Source organism: Eulemur rufifrons, chromosome 29 (assembly GCF_041146395.1).
Source record: "Eulemur rufifrons isolate Redbay chromosome 29, OSU_ERuf_1, whole genome shotgun sequence".
NCBI classification, from domain to species: Eukaryota; Metazoa; Chordata; class Mammalia; order Primates; family Lemuridae; genus Eulemur; species Eulemur rufifrons.
In genome coordinates, this window is record NC_091011.1 from 27,005,458 (window position 1) to 27,027,253 (window position 21,796).

At 43.1% G+C, this 21,796-nt stretch overlaps 1 pseudogene; it reads left to right on the forward strand.

Moving 5' to 3' along the window:
- The first annotated feature begins 687 nt into the window (after window positions 1-687).
- LOC138377378 (S-phase kinase-associated protein 1 pseudogene) lies at window positions 688-1,137 on the forward strand (annotated as a pseudogene).
- Window positions 1,138-21,796: the final 20,659 nt, after the last annotated feature.

The following is a 21,796-nucleotide window of genomic DNA, read 5'->3' on the forward strand; positions in this document are numbered from 1 at the left end:
TGGCTCACGCCTGTAATCCTAACACTCTGGGAGGCCGAGGTGGGAGGATCGCTCAAGGTCAGGACCAGCCTGAGCAAGAGCAAGACCCCGTCTCTACTAAAAATAGAAAGAAATGATCTGGACAGCTAAAAATATATATAGAAAAAAATTAGCCAGGCATGGTGGCACATACCTGTAGTCCCAGCTACTCGGGAGGCTGAGGCAGAAGGATTGCTTAAGCCCAGGAGTTTGAGGTTGCTGTGAGCTCGGCTGCAGGGCCCAGCCCTAGTACCAACTATTTCAGTGCAGAGACCAGTGCAGTAGGAGGGGAGAGCAGTGCCATGTACCAAATCATACTGAACATCACAGACTATGGTTGAAGAATTTGCATTTCACTCTGAGATGCATGGAAGCTATTAGAGGATTTTGAACAAGAGATTAATACATGCAAAACACAATACACCGCACACAGTAAGTACTCAGAAAACGTTAGCTTTTATTTTTACTTTCCTTGACTCTAAAGGAGATCGCCATTCTGCTTTATAGGAATGGTATTTTTGAATGGCCTTATTCTCTGCCTTTCTCTTCTTCTTCTTCTTTTTCTGTTTTGTCAAAGCCATAGATAAGAGCGATCATCTTTCTCTTCTTGCACTATGAGGCCCAGCTCTTGTCAGAGGCTGGACGGCCATCTCTTTGAGATGGAACACCATGTCTTTAATTAAGTTGCAGAGTTCTGACCACGAGATGTTTGAAGTTGACATGGAAATTGCCAAACATTCTGTGACTATCAAGACCATGTTGGAAGATTTGGGAATGGATGATGAAGGAGATGATGACCCAGTTCCTCTACAAATGTTAATACAGCAATATTTAAAAATTGTCATTCAGTGGTGAGCCCACCACAAGGATGATGCTTCTCCTCCCAAGGATGATGAGAACAAAGAAAAGCAGAGAATATCCCTGTTTGGAACCAAGAATTCCTGAAAGTTGACCAAGGAGCTCTTTTCAAACGTATTCTGGCTGCAAACTACTTAGGCATCAAAGGTTCGCTAGTTGTCACATGCAAGACTGTTGCCAATGTGGTCAAAGGGAAAACTCTTTACCGAAGAGGAGGAAGCCCAGGTAGGCGAAGAGAACCAGTGGTGTGAAGAGAAGTGAAATGTTGTGCCTGACACTGTAACCCTAAGGATTGTTCCAAATACTAGTAGCCCTGCTCTGTTTATACTTATTAATATTAGACAAACGGTAGACAAATGCAACACCAAATCAATTGTATTAGCAGGATCATCCTCACTGCATGTGTAGTCTGAGTGCAGATTCCAAACCTATGGCTGACTTTCTTCTGGTACCATCAGAAGTTTCTTTTTTCTTTGCTCTGAATAAAACTGAACTGTTCTCTATAGAAAGTGGCATTTTGGGCTTCCCCTCTTTTTTGTAAAGCAATTTCTGCCTAGTTTATTGTCCAGTTAACTTTAGTGACCTTTTAAAAGTTGGCATTGTATATAAAACAACTTGCAAAAAGTTTTCTGAAATAGAATGAACAAATTCTAGTTCAGAAATGTTGTCTTTTTTTAAGTTTCAGAATATTATGGGGGAGCAAATGTTTTGGTTATGTAAATTGCTTTTGTACTGTTTGAGTCAAAGTTAAGTGTGCCCATCCCCCAGAGAGTGTGCATTGTACCCACTGGGTGAGAATTTACCCATCCCCTCCTCCCACCTCCCAGCTGCTTGATTTCCGACGAATGTTATTTCCATATGTGCAGAAATATTATCTTAATTCATGAATTGGAAACAGGAGAAAGGCTGCTTGAAGTAAACATTCTAAGTGGGGTCATGGGAATGTCTTTCAGCCTCCTATAGTCAAGGGGCACCACTGGTATTGATTAGCCTGTACGTAGTAGGGCTCCCCCAGTTGGATCTGAGGACTTGTTTTTTTGTATTTTTAATTTTCTTCACTTTGAATATATTGCCTAGAGACCCAGTTACTTCCCAGCTTGTGGGTTTTTTGGGGAGAAATGTAACTGGATGATTTGTTAGCTTTTCAATTATAAAAGACACTTAATATCTGCCCCCCAAAGAATGATATTTTCTTTTCTAAAATATGGCAGAAAAGATGGAAAGCAAATATAAAAATCCTGATCTTATAATCTTTAGGTCCAATTTAATATCCTATGTCTCTAAGAGGTTGGATTATTAGAAAATTAAGTCCCTCCAAGACTTTGGGTATTTCTCTACATACTGCTATTCAGCAATGTATTTTTTTACTTTTAATTTTTTTTAAATAAAAATTCCCTGCCTTTTAAAAAAGTTTTGGCTTGCTGACTAGAGCAGGAGTATTTTTTTAATTCCTTATTATGAACATTTTCAAACTTAATACAAAATTAGATAGAACACCCAGCTCCAAGCAATTATGAATTCAAGACTAATCTCATTTCTTCTATACTGCCATCCGTTTTCCTCCCCTTCCTTACACTGAATTATTTTAAGGCAAATCCCCATCATATCTTTTCATCCATGAATGCTTCAGTGTATATCTCTAAAAATAAAATCTTTTCCTTTTTGCATTACCTTTTTGCATTATCACACCTAAAAATTTAACAGTAATTTTAAAAAATCATTAAGAGTCCAGTCAGTCATCATTTCCCTGGTTGTATCATTAATGCCTTTTAAAAAAAATAATTGATTTGTTTAAATCAGGATCCAAATATTGCATTTGGTTGATAGGTCTTGTAAATCTTTTTTTTTTTTTTTTTTGAGACTCTGTTGCCTGGGCTAGAGTGCCATAGCAGCATCAGCCTAGCTCACAGCAACCTCAAATTCCTGGGCTCAAGCAATCTTACTGCCTCAGCCTCCCGAGTAGCTGGGACTACAGGGATGTGCCACCATGCTGGCTAATTTTTCTATATATTTTTAGTTGTCCAGCTAATTTCTTTCTATTTTTAGTAGAGGCAGAGTCTCACTCTTGCTCAAGCTGGTCTTGAACTCCTGACCTCAAAGCCATCCTCCCGCCTTGGCCTCCCAGGGTGCTAGGATTACAGGCGTGAGCCACCGCGCCTGGCCTTGTAAATCTTTTTAAATCTGACTATTTGCCCTTCATCTTTTTTTTTCTCTCCATTTCTTGTCATTTAATTGTTAAAGAAATCCAGTCATTTGTTCTTTGGGTTTTGTTGAATGTATCCCCATGGAGTTGTTGAATATGTTCCACTTCCCCCCTGTTCCCTACAGACAGCAGCTAGCTCTGGAGGCATAACCAGGTAGGAATTTTTTGGTGACTATCTCATAGGAGGTGCTGAGAACTTCCCATTGCATCCCATCTGGAGGCACCTCCTGCCTTGTTGCCTCTCTTTTTGTGATGTTAGGATTGATGGGTGGGTTCAGTTGGTGTCGGCCTGATCCATCCATGGTAAAGTTCCCTATGGGCCTTTGCGTCTGGTGGTTCTATCTGCCATCCGCAGTTACTGCCTATTCCAATGGAGTTCCAACAGCCTGCCTTTCACAGAGGTACGGTGCTTTGATCATTTTGCATTTTGTTAACATCAAAACAGTACTGTTATCGGCAACAAAGTTCATGGGATCCTCTGAGGGGAAAACATTGGGGTGGATAGAGGAGAGATTGGTGTCCAAAAAGTTAGGAAAAAGCCACCTACCATGGGCTTCTCCTGCTGCAGGTTCCAAGGCCCACATTGAAGGCCTCTGGGGCGTCCTGCAGGAAAGCAGCCTGTTTGGCTTCGTGTGACTCTGTATTTTCCGAGTTTACTTGATTACAACTTTTTCTTTATCATATTTCTTACTGTCCACTGGAACATGCTTTGGAGAAAAACCATTTTAGTATCTAGGTTACTCAAAACAATACCGCCTAATTAATATATGCATGTGTTTCTTGGCTGTCTGGAACCAACTTAGTCTTCTGAAGCCCATGTTCACGCAGTGGCCATAAGCTGCCTGCGTTCTCAGAAAAGCCTTGGGTAGCAGAATTGGCAGTATTTCTGGCAAAGCTTCCTTTGGAAACTCTGAATTGAGATTATGTCCCTGGAACCAATGTGTGAGCCAAGGAAGAAATTACCAATTTCACTTATCACCTCCTTGAGAAATGCTGAATTGGTGTGCTCCGTAGGCAGCCAGTGCGAGACGTAGTCACTCTCTCTCTTCATTGCTTTCCCCCACACAGGCTCAAACTCTGTCTAGGGGGTCATTCCCCTTTACGTTTCCCTGGGTCACACTGCTGTGGACTCTGTCTCACTACCTGCGCAGTCAGAGTGGTTAGGGGATGGCAAATACAAGGTCCCGACGAGGAGAGGATCCAGCAGATTCCCTGATTAATTTTCCAAGGGCCTTGAGGAAGAAGTGTCCACTTTAATTATATTTCACTTACCAGCTTGCTTTTATTTATTTATTTTTAATTTAAAAAATTTGTGTTTTTAAATTAAAAAAATTTTTTAATTAATTTTTTTCTTAGAGATGGGGTCTTGCTATGTTGCCCAGGCTGGTCTTGAACTCCTGGTCTCAAATGATTCTCTTGCCTCAGTTTCCCAAGTAGCTGGGACTACAGGCATGCGCACCACCATGCATGGCTAATTTTTCTATTTTTAGTAGAGATGGGGTCTCGCTCTTGCTCAGGCTGGTCTCGAACTCCTGAGCTCAAGTGATCCTCCTGCCTTGGCCTCCCAGAGTGCTAGGATTACAGGCGTGAGCCACCACACCCGCCCTCTGCTTGCTTTTAAAGAGCTACAACCAGTCGGTTAGCTGTGCAGGGTGCTGACTTCTGATCTGCACCTTTGTGGTCAGAGGCAGACGATGGCCCTACCCTCCCTTGTGGGATATTTAAACTGGTTATGATTTAGCTGAGCCCATGTGGAAGTAGGGGCTTATAGGGAGGTGGGGGGAAGCTGGGGAAAGCATGAGTAGGGAGCAATCCAGTGTGAGGGAAAGTGGAGACCCCGTGTTGTCTCACCATTAAGAGGGTCTGGTCCTGTGACTGGTGTGTGCTCTGTCTGGGATCCCATAAACTGGTGGTACTCAAAGTCAGCCAGGATGCAGCATGGTGGTCCCAGGTGAGAGGTTCATCTTGATAGGATCCCAGCCAGTAGCTGGGGATACAGAATCAGGGCCAATCCCCAGGGGAAGAGCTGGGCAGCGGGCCAGGATCCCTGCTATGAGCTGCCTTGGTCTTGATGGGCTCAGAAACTTGGCAGTACTGAGTGTGTTTGTGGGAGGCCCCCTTGGCTAAAATAATAGGGCCTAGAAATTAACTGACACAATCTAACATCCAACATTATCAGACAGGTTGGAATTGAGTGATTGATGGAGTGATTAAGACAGTAGACGCTAACGCCAGACTTCCAGGTTCAAATCCTAGCTCTGCTGCTCACTAGCTGTGTGACCTTAGGCAAGTTGCTTCCATCTCCCTGCGTCCCAGTCTCCTCATCAGTAAAATGGGGATTAAAAATAATACCTCCCTTATAGGGTTGTTACGAGGATCAAAGGAGTTAAGATGCGTAAAAGCACTTAGAACAGTGCCTGGCACACGATAAGGTGCTGAGTGTTACCTGTTACTATTAAGCTGTGGGCTTAGAAAACAGATCAGTGATTTTGGTCTGCTGGGCTTCAAGGAAAGGACCAGAACTTCAGTAAGGCCTCGGGGATCTGAGTGTGAGCTGGATGCACAGTGGGAAGGAGGGAGGGTGCTCCAGGGCAGGTGGACCACAGCCAAGGCAGGGAGGGAATGAATGGACATAGCTTGCGGGAGACACAGGGAGAGCTGGCCTTTGTCCCCCACCCCCCCCAGACACAGCTGTTTGGGGATAAGGAGGGTTATAGACATCCCACCCCCAGGCTAACAGGCCCCAATCATGGTTTGCGGCTGTTTTCCAGGTAAAAAGGAGATGACGGCCAGGCTCACATCTGTGTCCCTAGGTTGCCTGATGTACCCTGCTGGCCTTCTCTAGTTGCTCCCAGGTGTCTCCCATCCTGTTCTCTTTTGAACAATCACAAAAGTTTCAGCTACACTTAATATCAGGTTATAACTTTCTTTTTCTGATCACTCGGCTTATTTTTCCTTTCTCTTGTCTACATGAGAATAGAAGACTCGGGCTCATTCTGGAAAAAAGGGAAACCTTCCCTGAGATCCTTAAACATGTCTTCCCTTGATAATAATGGTGATAATAGTTTAGTGAAGTGGGGTAAGGGGAGCACCTCGAAACTGCCAGGCAAGCTTGGCTGAGTGCCTGGAAGTCCCAGGGTCAAAGGCCTCCGTGGCAGCCAGCTGCCTGGCCTGTCTGCACTGGGGCTCTGTGCAGTCGCTGTCCCAGCTTTCCAAGGGAGGACACCGCCCTTCTGTGCCAGCCAGGCCTCCAGTTCTGCCCACCCTCCATGGTGATCTGGGGATCTAGTTCGTCTCATTATATCATTGGCTAATACCAGGCCAAGTGGCTGCTTTTTGCCCCCTTCCTTGTCCCACCTATTGTTATTATTATTTTTTTAAATCTGTTCCTTTCCACTTTGGGCTCTAGAAATACACTTCTGGTTTTTGTTAAAAATTTTTAAAAGTCAATCAACAACCTTCCTCTAACTCTGCCAGTGCCCACTGCCTTCTGCTCAGAACGTCCGATTTCCTCCTGCCTCTTCTGTCTCACCTTCCCCATGTCCTCTTTGGGTCATCCTCAGCCCTGTGCTTCTGCACAAAAGCATCCTGGATATTGAGCATCTAGTTCTTCTCAACTCTCACTTCTGATTATGTCCCTCTGTCTTCTCGCAGCGCCACCTCTGGACCAGTTCAGCCCAGTGTGGTGTGAGTCTCAGCCCTGGGTTCAGACATGTCTGTTGTGGAGTCACAGAGCAGCTTGGTGTGTTAAAGGCAAATCTCAGTGGCATCTAGTAAACCTTGGTAGTTTCTAGCAGACTGCTATGGCATTCTCTAATTACACCCTTAGTCTGACCTCCCAATTCATAATCATTGCTAACCTTAAAAAGTAGGTACAAGTTGGGCACAATGCTGCATATCTGTAGTCTCAGCTACTTGAGAGGATCGCTTGAGCCCAGGAGTTTGAGGCTGCAGTGAGCTATGATCACGCCTGTGAATAGCCACTGTACTCTAGCCTGGGCAACATAGTGAGACCCCATCCCTTAAAAAAAAAAGTAGGTACAGGATATACTTGGAGCTGCCCACTTAGCAAGCATGAGATGCTAAAGTTCTTACTATTTGTTGCTAAGTCATTTGTGAATCTGAGTCAGCTTGTTATTTTCCCTACTCAGTCTCTAGAGGAGGTATGTGCTGCTTCTCTGTGTTTGGCACCCTGGGTGAGGAGAAAGGTGGTGAGTCGCTACTAAGGCCAAATACATGACCTGCCTCCCTTTCATGATAGTTTCCAGACAGGGTCTCAAGGGCTAAGTCTAGGAACTGCCCCAAATGTTACCTTCTGATGGGAGAAGTGATTCCACCACAGAAAGAAGTTGCTTCATAAGAATAAAAAGACGACTTCAAAAATGCTGTCAGTAGGTGATGAAGCAACCAGTCCAGTTCATGCTGGGTAACCAACCACTCCTGGGTTGAGAAAACCAGTGGCTGATAAAAGGAGGAAGCACACCTGAGCCAACTTGCTCATGAGCTGAAATATTCAAATGTGGGTACAAAGCGATTACCTAATTCTTGCACCTGTTCTGACTCAGCTCACGATAAAGTGCTGAATGAAGATTTAACAGGATGTCAGTACCAGCAGCAGAAGCAGAATATTTCACAGTGATACCACCTAAATGGTGCCAGGGAAGGGAAGAGAGAGTCTTTCGTTTAACAACAGGGAAGACAGGCTTCCCTGGGGTAGCCTGCAAAATAAATTAGCATGAATCTGACATTTAAAATTTGCCAATTGGAGATTTTTAAAGTGTATCAGTGGGATTTTGTTTCTTGATTGCTGCTAAAAAAATTTGAGCCAATCACATGACTATATACAATTTTCTCTGATTTAGTTACTGCTTAGAAATGAAGTTGCCAGACTTAGGTGCCCCGGAAAAGACAGCACTGTGCATCACATTACTCATGGTGTTTAGGGTGGAGTCAGTATTGATCAAAACCTTTCACCAGCCTTTAGTCTACAGCCAGTGGTTTTAAAGTGACATGTAATTAGCTGACTTATTTTGTGATCCCTTCTTCATGACTGTGTGTTGGACAGTATCAAAAGAGATTTGCCTGCAGGTGTTTATATAAATCTTTAAATTCAGTATCTTAATGGCTTCCATAAAAGGTAACTGAAGAGCTTCTGTTTGCAGAATATGAAAGTGCTTTCAAGCACTTGTGGGAGAAAATCTTGAGAAGATGGTAGATGTTTTTTGTTGTTGTTTTGAGACAGAGTCTCACTCTGTTGCCCGGGCTAGAGTGCCATGACGTCAGCCTAGCTCACAGCAACCTCAAACTCCTGGGCTCAAGCAATCCTCCTGCCTCAGCCTCCTGAGTAGCTGGGACTACAGGTGAGCACCACCATGCCCGGCTAATTTTTCTATTTTTAGTAGAGACGGGGGTCTCGCTCTTGCTCAGGCTGGTCTTGAACTCCTGACCTCAAGCGATCCTCCTGCCTCAGCCTCCTGGAGTGCTAGGATTATGGATGTGAGCCAGCTTGCCTGGCCGGTAGATCTGTTTTTAGGAGAGGTGGTAAACAATGGACTTTATGGAATATAGAACAAAAGATATATGCATCTACTTTAAGCAGCTTTTTATTAGTGTAATCATGGTTTACTTTATAAATAGTAAAATCTAAGCCTTGGCAGCATTTTAATACTCCAGGGACTGCAACAAATGTGAAAAGGGCTACTTGGGTTCATGGCAAGATCCAAATGAGTTATAGAATAATTAGAAAATCCAATTCAAAATAAATGTTGACTGAGAGCTGTTCCTGGCAGGTGGGGTGTCTGCCACTTGGGTGCATATGAATCATCATCACAGAGTGGGTGAGGACCTGAGTTGGCATCTCCTCCAGCTTCCCCAGCCTCCAGTCCTGGAATCGATTCTTTGACATTCTGGAGGGTTGAACATGCCCAGGACTCCATCGGCAGCCTAGCTCATGGGTGCTTGTCCAGCTCTAAGGTTGTAAAGTCCTCCCGTGGCCTCTAACCGCTGGCTTGCTCTCTGGAACTTCCCAGAATGGATCTCCCTTCTACAAGACGGGCTTTCTAATATTTGAAGTCAGGTCTCATGTGTCTCCTGATTTGCCCTTTTCCTTTTCAAGTCTGCTTCTGTGGATCTGGATCCTTCTGAGGTTTCTCACTTAATCAAAGGGGATGAACTTGCCATGGAGAAGAGAAGAGTGCTTTAACCCGGCGAATAGCAGTAGCTGTGCTTCTCCAAAAGGCCCAGCTGCTCTTTTCCAGGCCATCACCCAATCTCACTCAGCTGTTCCTCCCTGGCAGTTTCCAGACCTTTCACCAACCTGCAGGACAGTTGTCTGGGTGGCCTTGGACTGACCCAGTTTCCCCACTTTCTCAGTTATAATTCTCGAGAATAACTGCAGAATGTGCTGGGAATGCAACACCCTGATAGGGAGGGACCAGCTGGAGCAGCTTGAATTCTGTTCTAGTTCCTCCCTAGAAACAGGATGTCCTTCAACGCTTTATCCCAGCAACTCATGTTCCCTGGGGTATAAAACCCAGGGCAGGTTACTTTTGGGGGGACCTTCAGCTGCAGTGCAAGGGAAGCACGTGCAGGCAAGATTCTATCCGCCCCAGGCAGCTTTTCTGAGCCTTGGGGGACCAGTTCATGATGAATCCCACGCTTCTGTTGTCCCTTACTGCCTATCTGTAAGTATTCATTAATAAACCCGCTTCATGGGACTTGTGTGTGAGTGTTCTGTCTCGCTGGAATCTGACAAGTTGGTAACCAGTGCACAGTGAACCTGCATCACACGTCCTCGAGGTCCACCACTAGGTGGACATCAATTAGCCAATGCTCTTAAAAAGGGTGCCCAGCACAGGAATGAAACATGGCAGGCATGGTCTGGTCAGAGCCCCCTTCTCTGGGCAGTATACTTCTAGGTGGTTGGGAAAGTTGAGAGATTCATCTACCTCCTTTTGGCTGTAATTTAACATTTCCTGAACATCTTTTATAAATTATTATTTTTATTATGTAAATTATGTCATACAGTACAATCACTTCAGAAAACAATTTGACATAGTAAAATTGACACAGCAATTCCATTTTTAGGTACATACTGTAGAGCATCCCTTGCACATAGGTACCGGGAGACAGGTAAAAGAATGTTCATAGTAGCATTGTCTTTAATAGCAACAAAGACAAACAAACAAACAAAACTGGAAATATCCCAAATGGCCACTGATAGAAGAATGGGTAAATATATTGTTCATTCATTTTTTCCCTATTTTTTATTGTAGTAAAATACAATGTAAAATTTACTGCTTTAACCATTTTTTTTTTTTTTTTGATACAAGGTCTCACTCTGTCACCCAGGTTGGAGCACAGTAGAACCATCATAGCTCACTGCAGCCTCAAACTCCTTGGGCTCAAGTGATCCTCCTGCCTCAGCCTTCTGAGTAGCCATATTTTAACCACTTTTAAGTGTCCATTCACACTGTTGTGCAACCATCACCACCATCCATATCCAGAACTTTTTCATCATCCTCACCTGAAACTCTGATGCTCTACTACTCCACTCACTGAGCTATCCAGGCTCCTACTATCACCTGAAACTCTGTACCCATTAAACAGTAATTACTCATTCTCCCTTTCCCCCAGCCCCTGGCAACCTCTATTCCATTTTGTTTCTATGAATTTGCCCATTCAAGGTACCTCATATAAAATATTTGTCCCTTTGTGACTGACTTACTTTACTTGGCATAATGTTTCAGGTTCATCCATTTAGCTTTTCAAGGCTGCATAATATTCCATCACACATACACACACACACACACACACACACACACACCATTTTGTTCATGCATTCATCCATTGGTGGACACTTGGGTTGCTTCTACTTGTTGGCTGTTGTGAATAATGCGATGACACAGGTGTACAAATACCTGTTCTAGTCCCCACTTTCACTTCTTTTGGGTATATACCCAGAAGTGGAATTGTATGGCAATTCAATTTTTAAAGTTTTGAGAAATCACACTGTTTTTTTATAGTGGATGTACCTGTTTTTTTTTTTTTTTTACTGCATATACTATTTTAAAGTATAACCATTAATATAATTTATTAGATATTGCCAAACATTTTTCTAAAATGGCTAACATATATACCCACCAACAGTGTATTAAGAGTTCCTAGCAATCCATATCTTTGCCAACACTGGGTATTATCAGATTTCTCAATTTTTGTCAATTTAGTGACTTTAAAATGATTATCTTATAATATTATTAATTTTTTTTTTTTTTTGAGACAGAGTCTCGCTTTGTGCCCGGGCTAGAGTGAGTGCCGTGGCATCAGCCTAGCTCACAGCAACCTCAAACTCCTGGGCTTAAATGATCCTCCTGCCTCAGCCTCCTGAGTAGCTGGGACTACAGGCATGCGTCACCATGCCCGGCTAATTTTTTCTATGTATGTATTTTAGTTGGCCAGATCATTTCTTTCTATTTTTAGTAGAGATGGGGTCTCGCTCTTGCTCAGGCTGGTCTCGAACTCCTGAGCTCAAACAATCCACCTGCCTCGGCCTCCCAGAGTGCTAGGATTACAGGCGTGAGCCACCGCGCCCGGCCATATTATTAATTTTTGTTTCCCTGATTACCATTATGAGTACTCATCATTCTGTATGTTTGAAAGTTTTGTTTTTCACAGGAAAGTCTTTAGTCCATTTGGAATTAGTTTTTATGTACGGTGTATGTAGGGGGTCCAATTTCATTCCTTTTTACCCGGGTCACTGAGAGTGCTGGCTGCATCCTTTTCCCGGTGCACCTCTCTCATATGTCACCTTGCCTTACATGGTGGGTATAAGCTGTCTATCTGTTCACTTGGTTAATTTGTCCGCTTAGGTTAATGGCATCTGTTTTCTTCACCGTGAAGTGACAATGATGTGTTGAGAGGGACTGATGCTGGCTTAGTGGGTACTTATCATCCAGTACTATAATTGCACCTGTGTATGGACTGTGTGGTTAGAATTGCTACTTTAATAAAGCACAGTCCAGGCCGGGCGCGGTGGCTCACGCCTGTAATCCTAGCACTCTGGGAGGCCGAGGCGGGTGGATCGCTCAAGGTCAGGAGTTCGAGACCAGCCTGAGCAAGAGCGAGACCCCGTCTCTACTAAAAATAGAAAGAAATTATACGGACAACTAAAAATATATATAGAAAAATTAGCCGGGCATAGTGGCGCATGCCTGTAGTCCCAGCTACTCGGGAGGCTGAGGCAGTAGGATCGCTTAAGCCGAGGAGTCTGAGGTTGCTGTGAGCTAAGCTGACGCCACGGCACTCACTCTAGCCTGGGCAACAAAGTGAGACTCTGTCTCAAAAAAAAAAATAAATAAATAAATAAATAAAGCACAGTCCATGCGCGCATGGAGCTCACAGACAAATATTTAAATCCTGGTGATGCAATGTAATAGTGTGGTAATAAAGGAATACTTGAAATGTTTTGTGAAAAAATGGTAAAGGACATAACTATTTCTAGCAGGCGGGTGTCCAAAAAGGCAACATCAGGGAGACTGACCATTTCAAACAGGAGGTGTATAATATCATGGCTGAGAGCTGAGTTCTAGAGGTAGACAAATTCATATTTGAATTCCAGCACCTGCACTTATAAGCTGTGCAACTGTGACAAATTCCTGAGACCTCAAAAAGCCTAGACATCCTTATCTATACAACAGGGGTAATAATAATACCTACCTCAGAAGGTTGTTGGGAAGATTGAAACAGATCATGTATCAGGAGCATGTAGCCAGTGCCTGACACATTGTAAGTACTCAATTAATGTGAACCTATGAACTCATTCAATAATATTGTGTTCTACTGTTTGCCAGACGTGATCATAGGGTATGAATACAAGTGTGAGTGAAGCAAATGGCCTCTGCCCTCATGTAGCTTTCAGTTAAGTGGGACAGATAGATGCTCATAAAATAATCACACAATTATATCACTACAGATTTTGATGAGTACCAGAAAGGGAAATTATAGCAAGCTAAGACAGAATAGAATAGGGAAATATGATTTATGAATATTATTACTATTATCACGACTTCTGCACCAGGACTTGAAGGATGAGTTAGAGTTATGGGGTGGCGGGGTGGCAGGCAGGGAAGGTCATTCCAGGCATACTGAGCTTCATTCAGAGGGAAAGGCCTGGAGCTGCGAAAACTCTTTCCAAGGTCAGGGGGAAGGGCCAGGACAATCCTTACTGCTCAGAGGCTTTGGAGGGATTTCTGTCACCCACTTTTCCCAGGGGACATTCAGGGGAAGGAGGTTAAGTGGCCACCTATGGCCCCCAAAGCACATCTTGGGGCTCAGTGGACTCCAGCATTTGGTCAGTGTGAAAAATTCTCAATGCCACTGATCAGCCCCTTGGTAGTAACAGGATGAACATGAATGGTGAAAATGGCTCTGGTGAGCAGAATTGCAATGAAGTCCCCTTGATGTTAGCGTTGATTAAAAAAAGATTTAGGACTGACTTCAGTTTGGTGCTCCAAAGCTCAAAGATAAAAAGAAGTGCTCAAAGTTGTGATTCAAGGTTTTTCCGAGACATATGTGAAGTATTTTTACAAGCTGACAGTGAATACTATTTTTTCATTTAGAGTAGATGTGACTGAGAATTATATTTGCAAGAAGGGGAAAATAGATGAGTGTGAGGTTTTATTTTTGGAAGAAGTACAATTCAATAGTTCTCAAATTTTAGTGAATATAGACTCCCTCTAGGAGCCTGTTAAAAAATGTAGACTCCTTGGCCATCCCTTAGACTCAGGAGAAGTGCTGTGGCCCAGGGCTCTGCATTTTAAACAAGCTCCCCAGGGGATTCTTATGCTGGAGGACACACCTTGAAAAACCTTGTAGATTTGGGTCTTTAACTCTTTCTTTTGTCTTTGGTTTCAAATTCCTTTTTTTAGAAGGATCTCAAAAATGGGCTCTTTCTTTTCCATTTCCCCTTGGCCTGCCTCAGTGTCAGCTGGGAGTCCCAAGTACGATGGCCTGGGCAGGGGCACGGATGTGTGCAACAGCCAGGGTGGGAGGCTAGGGCGTGAGCTGATTAGGCGGCCAACCTAGCCCAGCCAAGTCACTCCGCATCTCTGCACGTTGTGCTGGCCAAGGGGACATGTCTGAAGGCTTTATTCGGCTCACTTCTGCCAACTGGCCACCCAAGCACAGATTTATATAAGAGTGTTGGAGTTAAGGGTACAGGCTCTGGACACAGCTGACTTCAGCTGGAGTCCTGGCTCTGCCACCTACTAACAAGTAACCTTGGACAAGTTACTGAATCTCCCTGAGCCCTTCTCTTCTGGTGTGTAACACTTGACTTGCTTCCTGGGGCTTCTGTGAGGATGTAACGGGGTAATAAATGAATGTGTCTGGCATAGGGGCTGGCACATAGTGAATAGGTAACGTGGGCATGCTGCCATGCGTTGTCATGGGAAGGAGAAAGCGCCAGGCAGACATCTTTTCATCATCCTGCACACGGCCCCTCTGACTCTGACCTCTACTTTTGCTGTCACTTCTCGGATAAACTTCCAGCCCGTTCCCAAATATCCGCTTAGCTAAATTATTTTCAGAGCTCAACTAAAGTCCCCCTGCCTCTATGAAATCTTTCACTGCAGCAGGAGCTTTAGCTCCCAGTGATGTTTTCCTTCTCTAGATCACTGTTAGGATTTTAGTCCACACCTGCACCACTTAGGTTCTGATTACCTTCTGCCTTATATTGATCTTTAATCATTACGTGGGTGTGTTTTGTCATCTCATCTAAAATAACACTCAGGGTAAATATTTTGCTTCCAATAACTGCAGGAAAAACCTGTATATATGAAGGGGAGATAGAAGTTTGCATTGGCTTTTTTTTTTTCTGTTTTTGAGACAGAGTCTTACTCTGTCGTCCAGGCTGGAGTGCAGTGGTGTCATCAGAGCTCACAGCAACCTCAAACTGCTGGGATCATATGATCCTCCTGCCTCAGCCTCCCGAGTAGCTGGGACTACAGGTGTGTGCCACCATGCCAAGGGTCTTGCTCTTGCTTGGGCTGGTCTCGAACTCCTGGCCAGAAGCAATCCTCCTTCCTCAGCCTCCTAAAGTGCTAGGATTACAGTGCATTGACTAACTTGCAGTAATTTTTCTTGCTTAATAAAGAGCCAAGGCTCTGAATTTTCATATAATTCTTACATGTGAATTCTGATAGAATTCTTAAAGAACCATGAATTATTTGTATCCAATGTATTCAATTGTGTGTTCCTGTGTATTATAAATACAGAACTATGAGAAATTCATTAGCAACCTATGTCTATGCCTTTCTCCTCCACATACACATTCCCCAGTGGAGCAACCAATCTCGAGGGCCAAGATTATCCTAGTAAAGACAGGCTGGTTGAGGTGGCTCATGCCTGTAATCCTAGCACTCTGGGAGGCCAGGGAGGGAGGATTGCTTGAGCTCAGGAGTTTGACACCAGCCTGAGCAAGAGTGAGACCCTATTTCTATAAAAAGTAGAAAAATTAGCCAGGCATGGTGGTAAGTGCCTGTAGTCCCAGCTACTCGGGAGGCTGAGGCAGGAGGAATCACATGAGCCCAGCAGTTTGAGGTTGCTGTGAGCTCTGATGACACCACTGCACTCCAGCCTGGACAACAGAGTAAGACACTGTCTCAAAAAGAAAAAAAAAAAAAAAAAAAAAAGCCAATGCAAACTTCTATCTCCCTTTCATATATACAGGTTTTTCCTGCAGTTATTGGAAGCAAAATACCCTGAGTGTTATTTTAGATGAGATGACAAAACACACCCACGTAATGATTAAAGATCAATATAAGGCAGAAGGTAATCAGAACCTAAGTGGTGCAGGTGTGGACTAAAATCCTAACAGTGATCTAGAGAAGGAAAACATCACTGGGAGCTAAAGCTCCTGCTGCAGTGAAAGATTTCATAGAGGCAGGGGGACTTTAGTTGAGCTCTGAAAATAATTTAGCTAAGCGGATATTTGGGAACGGGCTGGAAGTTTATCCAAGAAGTGACAGCAAAAGTAGAGCTCGGAGTGAGCGAGCGAGATACTGACCAAAAAAAAAAAAAAAAAAGATGTTGGTTACTGGAACGCTAATCTCGGCAGTTTCCACTGGTGGCTGGTGTCCTCTCTTATGGGCAAACGTGCTGATTGGGGGGTTGTAATCCTCAGTCCCAATCCCTTCCTGGTTGGCTGTGGATGGACCTGGAGGCTGCTGGTGCCTGTCCGCTTTGCTGCTCCCCGCTGTGACTCCACTCTCAGACAGAGGCACTGCAACACTGCTCTTTAAACATTTTGCTTAGAGACTCTTCTCTTCCCATCCGAAAATAGGATACTCTATTCAAGCAGAAGTGCTTTCAGCCAGCAGCGGACAGTCTGCATTGAATGTGATCACAGCTGCCCAGAAGCAGTCCTGTCTCAGTCGGGGTCGGCAGCTCCTGAGAGGCTGGGCTGGGGGTTTTAGCACGGCACACCCCTGTGTAGTTGCCTTTACCTTCCTCTTTGGTCTTGAAATAAAGCACATAGCTTTCAAATTTCCTGTATGTTGGTATTCTGTCTTCTGGGGACACTGTCTCCAAAAAGGTGGCTTTCAGGGGTCTTAATCTTGTGGTCTGGGGGCTTGATCTTTGATCCCTGGACCCTTCCCTTTTCCCTCCAGGAAGTCTAAAGTCTTTCATGCAATGCGACCTCTAGAGTCCTGCTGTGACATCCCCACTAAATCCAATGGGGTCCCCCCTCGGTCTTGACACCAGATGTAAGCATCTAATGTAAGCCGCCTGCAGCGAAGTGGGTGAAAAGATCTTTTTAAGTTATTATTTCTGTTAGAAGGAAAATCTTGGCTTAAATTCTAGCAACCAATTTCTCTGGGCAACTCTAGTTTCTCTAGTACATTTTCCTGTGAAGTAGGACTAACCTGCCCTGCAACTTTTGAGACCTGAGAACACTTAATTTTCACAGTTTAGATTCCTTATTTGTATTAAAAGAATCTCTCCATAAGTTTGTCAAACCCTGAAGGCTTTCTTGGCTGGTATGATTTTATCTTTTACAAAACATCTTACTCAATTTAGGATGGGAAAACAAACTCATGACAAACTTTTGCCCCCCCTTAGGTGTTTACCGTAAATTCATCTACTGTCTGCAGATACTTTTTGTTGTGGTCCTATAAGTTGATGAATGAAAAGAACCTACTTTTCCACTTTTTTGGGGCTTACTTTGTAGTGAGGTTTTGCAAGGTTTTCAGCAGGAGGAAATTAAAGACAATCAGGACGAGAGATCTACAGATCTGTTCCTTTCTAGAGAACAGGTACATTTTGCAGGATCATTAAGCCAAAGTCAAAAGACCAAGTCAGGCGAAGTGGCTTACACTGAGGAGAGAAAATGACCTGGTGTCTTTTAGTAATGAGGTTGCTAATACTCACCTTGCGGGAGAAATTCACATTAGTTTTACCAACACCATATGCTTCCAATTCAATTCAAAAAACCTGATGTCGCCAAATAGAAACATAGACCCTTATTCATTTCTTAAGTAGAATAAAATAAAATTGATTGTCTATAAAATATTTATCAGATCTAGGCTAGTGTTTGAATTATAATATCTCCTACAGGCTTTAAAATGTCCTCTCCCTGCTTATTTCATTATTGATTAGGCAGATAAAATTTTTAGTTAATGCAGTGACTATAATGTGTTTACTGGGATTAATTTACTCACCCTTGAGGATTAATTTAATTTCTTTATGATAGCAATTTTTTCTGGGATTTTTTTTCCCCCCAAAGGGTCACATCCAAATTTATTAGACTGTTATATGGGTCGTGATAATTTGGATGTAACTGAATAATTTATGCCTGTGTTTGCCAAGCCTGGCTGCCCATCAGAATTACCCAGGGAATGTCTTAAAAATATAGATTACCAGGTCCTGCCCCAGACCCAGAGAAGCAGAGGGCAACCTGGGAATTCTTCCATTTAGAGATGTCCCCTGGTGATTCAAGTGCAGCAGCCTTGCTTCTGTTGGTGGACTAAGGTTTGGGAATGATCAACATAGTTTAGTCTCAGATAATTTTAAGGTAAAATGTTATTGTCATTAGATGTAGAATTTTCTGCTGCTAACACCACATGTCCTTCATTCTTTTCATCCTCCTGCCCACTAGAATCGCCCAAGCTCTCCTCCCTATGTGAGAAGTGGACATCAGAGGACACAAGAGATTAAAGAGGTTTAGAGTGAAACTGTGTTGTCACTGACAGTGGTCACAGTGACCAGAGGAGCCAGCTAGAGCAGGCAGAACAGACACAGGATGAGGTTCTCTCTCTCCCTCCTGCTGGCCTGGTCTGGCCCACGCTCTTTGGGTCAGTGTTGCTCTGTTTGACTGGGTCCCTGAAGACCTTCAGAAAAGCGAGCTTGGTCTTGGGTTATGTACCCAGCACCTTGCTCAGTGATGTGAATTGATACCTGGAGCCAGGACTTGATAAATACTGACCTGTAAAGTTAGTTGATGGGTAGACATAGTTATACCATTTCAAATCCATCAAGACTAAACCACAATCGCAACAATGACAACAAAAGCACTAAAAAAAAAACCAACAAAAAAAACCTTAGGTGGTGTTTCCTTCCCCTTAGTATCAATGAAGAGGCTTTCTCGACTGAACAAAGGCCATCCATCTATTTTGAACTAAAAATTAATCTCCTGGTTTGATCAAGGATTTTATGCAAATAAATTTATCTATTAGAAAATTTATCTTAACCTGTGGTACAAAAAGTAAATCATATTTTTAGGCATGCATTTTGGGAGCGTGCATTTGAAGGTGTGCATTTTGGGGACACATTGCAAATGTATGAAAGGCATATGTTGAAAAATAAAGTTCCTTCTCATCCTTCCTAGGTTTTGTTACTTAGAGACACTCACTAATCTCAGTTTCTTGGTTATTCTTTGAAAAATATTTTATATGCATATCCTATACTAGCTCATACATACATAAGCATCCCCTTAAAAAACCAGGTGTTTTCAGCCTTTTTGCTATTACTAAAAAAATACTCTAATGAACAGATCCATGTACACATATATTACACGTACCTGAACCTGTGTCTCTGAACCCATGGGACAGTATATCTGAAGGACAAATCTCTAGAAGTGAGTTTACTGGCTCAGAGCATTATGATAGCTAGTACAAATTGCCCTGGAGGGGTTGCACCAGTTGACCATTCACCAATAGCTTACGAGAGCCATTTTGCTGTACGCTCTCATTGTTTCTAAAAGCTTTTCTGTTGATTTTGTTTGTGTGTTGTTCAAGTTATATATCATCTGCAGATCAGGATAATTTTATCTCATTTCCAATCTTAATACCTCTGTTTCTTTCTTTTGCATTGGCTGGCAATTTTAGAGTAACGCTAACCAATAATGGGGAGGGTCCATGTCCTTGTCTTTTTCCTGCCTCTAATGGGAAAGCTTCCATTATTTCCCTATTAAGCATAAAAATGAAAAAAAAAATTTTCCTTGCTGAGATTTTTAAAAATTAGGAATAAAATAATAAGTTTTGTCAAATGCCTCTTTGGCATCTCTACAAATTACTTGATTAAAAATAATTTTTTGCATTAATCTAAGACTGTTCAGTAAATTTAAGACTTTAGCCCTGAATCTATCAAAAAATGTGGTTGCATTATCTGTAATATGAAAAAAAAAAATTCCTAGAAACTATGAAAATGTCTCTCAATAGGGAAATGGTTAAATAAATTATACCACTTTTATGTAGAATAAAAATATGCAGCTCTTTAAAAAATAATGAAGCAGATTATATATGCAAAGATGAATCAATCTGAGAGCTGAGGTCAAGTACAGATGGCAAGTGCAATACAGGGTGTGTTCTCATTTGCGTAAACAATAAAAGGGACATGCACATATGAATATGTACATATATAATACACACAAAGAAAAATTCTAGAAGGACACAGAATACATTATTAGTGTTTGCTTCTTGATGAAGGACAGAAGTCTGGGGATCTGAGATAATTTATTCTGTGTTTGAATTTTTTTTTATCATGTGCATTTATTCCTTTTCCAGTGAAAAAAGAATAACAACAAATGTAATGATTAAAGTTATTTATTTAAGCCACCTAGTCTATGGTGTATGTCATAGCAGCCCATACAGAAAAAGACAGTGTCAAGGCAGCCTTCGGAATGTGGCCTGTGGAGCTGGATTGAGTTCGAAACCAGCTCTGACACTTGTTATTATAAATAGGACCTGGGGTAGCCTTATTAACCTCATTATGCCTCAGTTTCCTCAGACTGTAAAAACGGGACACTAGTCCTTCCTTCCCAGGGTGGTTGTTACATAATCAATGCAAATATATCAGCTAAAGCTCTTAAATAGGAATTTAACTGTATTCTAAGCAGAAAAGGAATTGTACATGGAACTAGGAACATAAAAACCAATGACAGACTAGAGAAACAGGCTCCTGGCTGAGAAATGGCTCCTGGAGCACACTTCTGAACTGGCCTGCGGGGAGCTGCCTCCTGCACCACCTCTGGGAAGGTAGGGCATTAGTAGACCATCACAGGTCTACTTCTACATCACAGGATTGACTTCAAGAACGCAATAACATAGCTGTGACCCAGAGACCCAGAAGCCACTCGTCTGCTACGGTAACCACTCTCATCACTCAAGAGTTGGAGACTGGACCGTGGACAGTACTCTACCCAAGACCATTGAGATTATGAAGGTTCAATTTTTAGTGCTGAAACAATGGCTACCAGTCAAAGTGCTTGCCTTTGTAAACAAGTGATGCAACTTGAAACTGCATGATCTAACTCTGAGGAGCCTTTCGGCTCTATAATTTTATAATTCCCAAGTCACAACAAAAATCGGTCCCACTACAGTTCCATTAACTTGTAATTATCTTCTGTGATTGCAAAGGAGGAGGCCTGTAATTCATGGGTCCTCCAGCAGAACAGAAGCAATTATTGCTTGCATCCTACTGACTCCCTTGAAATCCAGCTATAATAGTGAAATTCGCTTCTGTGATACTGGTCGGGTGAACCGGCGTTGGTGCCAGGCAGTTGGCAGCGGGATCACATATGCTGTTGAGGCTGGGCCTGAGCCAAAGGAGAAGCCTCTGGACCCCAGCGACATGAGTCTGGCAGGGAGGAGGGAGAGAAGGAGGATGAGGAAGCTATTCCTGATCGAGACTCCACAGTCAGATGTCAGCTGCGTGTTGGGGGGACTCACCTGCCCTGAAGTAGGCAGGGGCTGGGGTAAGGATGGGGTGGGATGAGCAATACGTTAGGTTCAAAGACGGCCATGTCAGCTGTGCCCTCAGCTTCCATTCATACCAGGAGAGCTGGCCTAACGGCAGGGCACGTCACAGGAAATCTAGGCATTGGGAATGTTCAGGACTCTTGGTCCTTACACAGCAGGATGTCCCTAGTGAGGAGGGGGTGCTGGGGTGTGAGCAGAGGACCAGGGGCCTTGCAGAGCTACGCCGAGTATTGGAGCCTCTTCCTCCTGCGTGTCACCACTGGGATTTAGAGTGGGTTCCAGTTACTATGAGTGGAAACTCTATTAAACCAGCATTTCTTTCACTTGAATAGCATATAGATCTTTTTTTTTATTATCAGAAAAGAAATTCTCACAAGTTAAATATTGGATTAAATGGTTTTTATTGTAACTACTTAAATACGTAAAAATACAAAGTTATAAACTTTTGCACATGGTATTACAT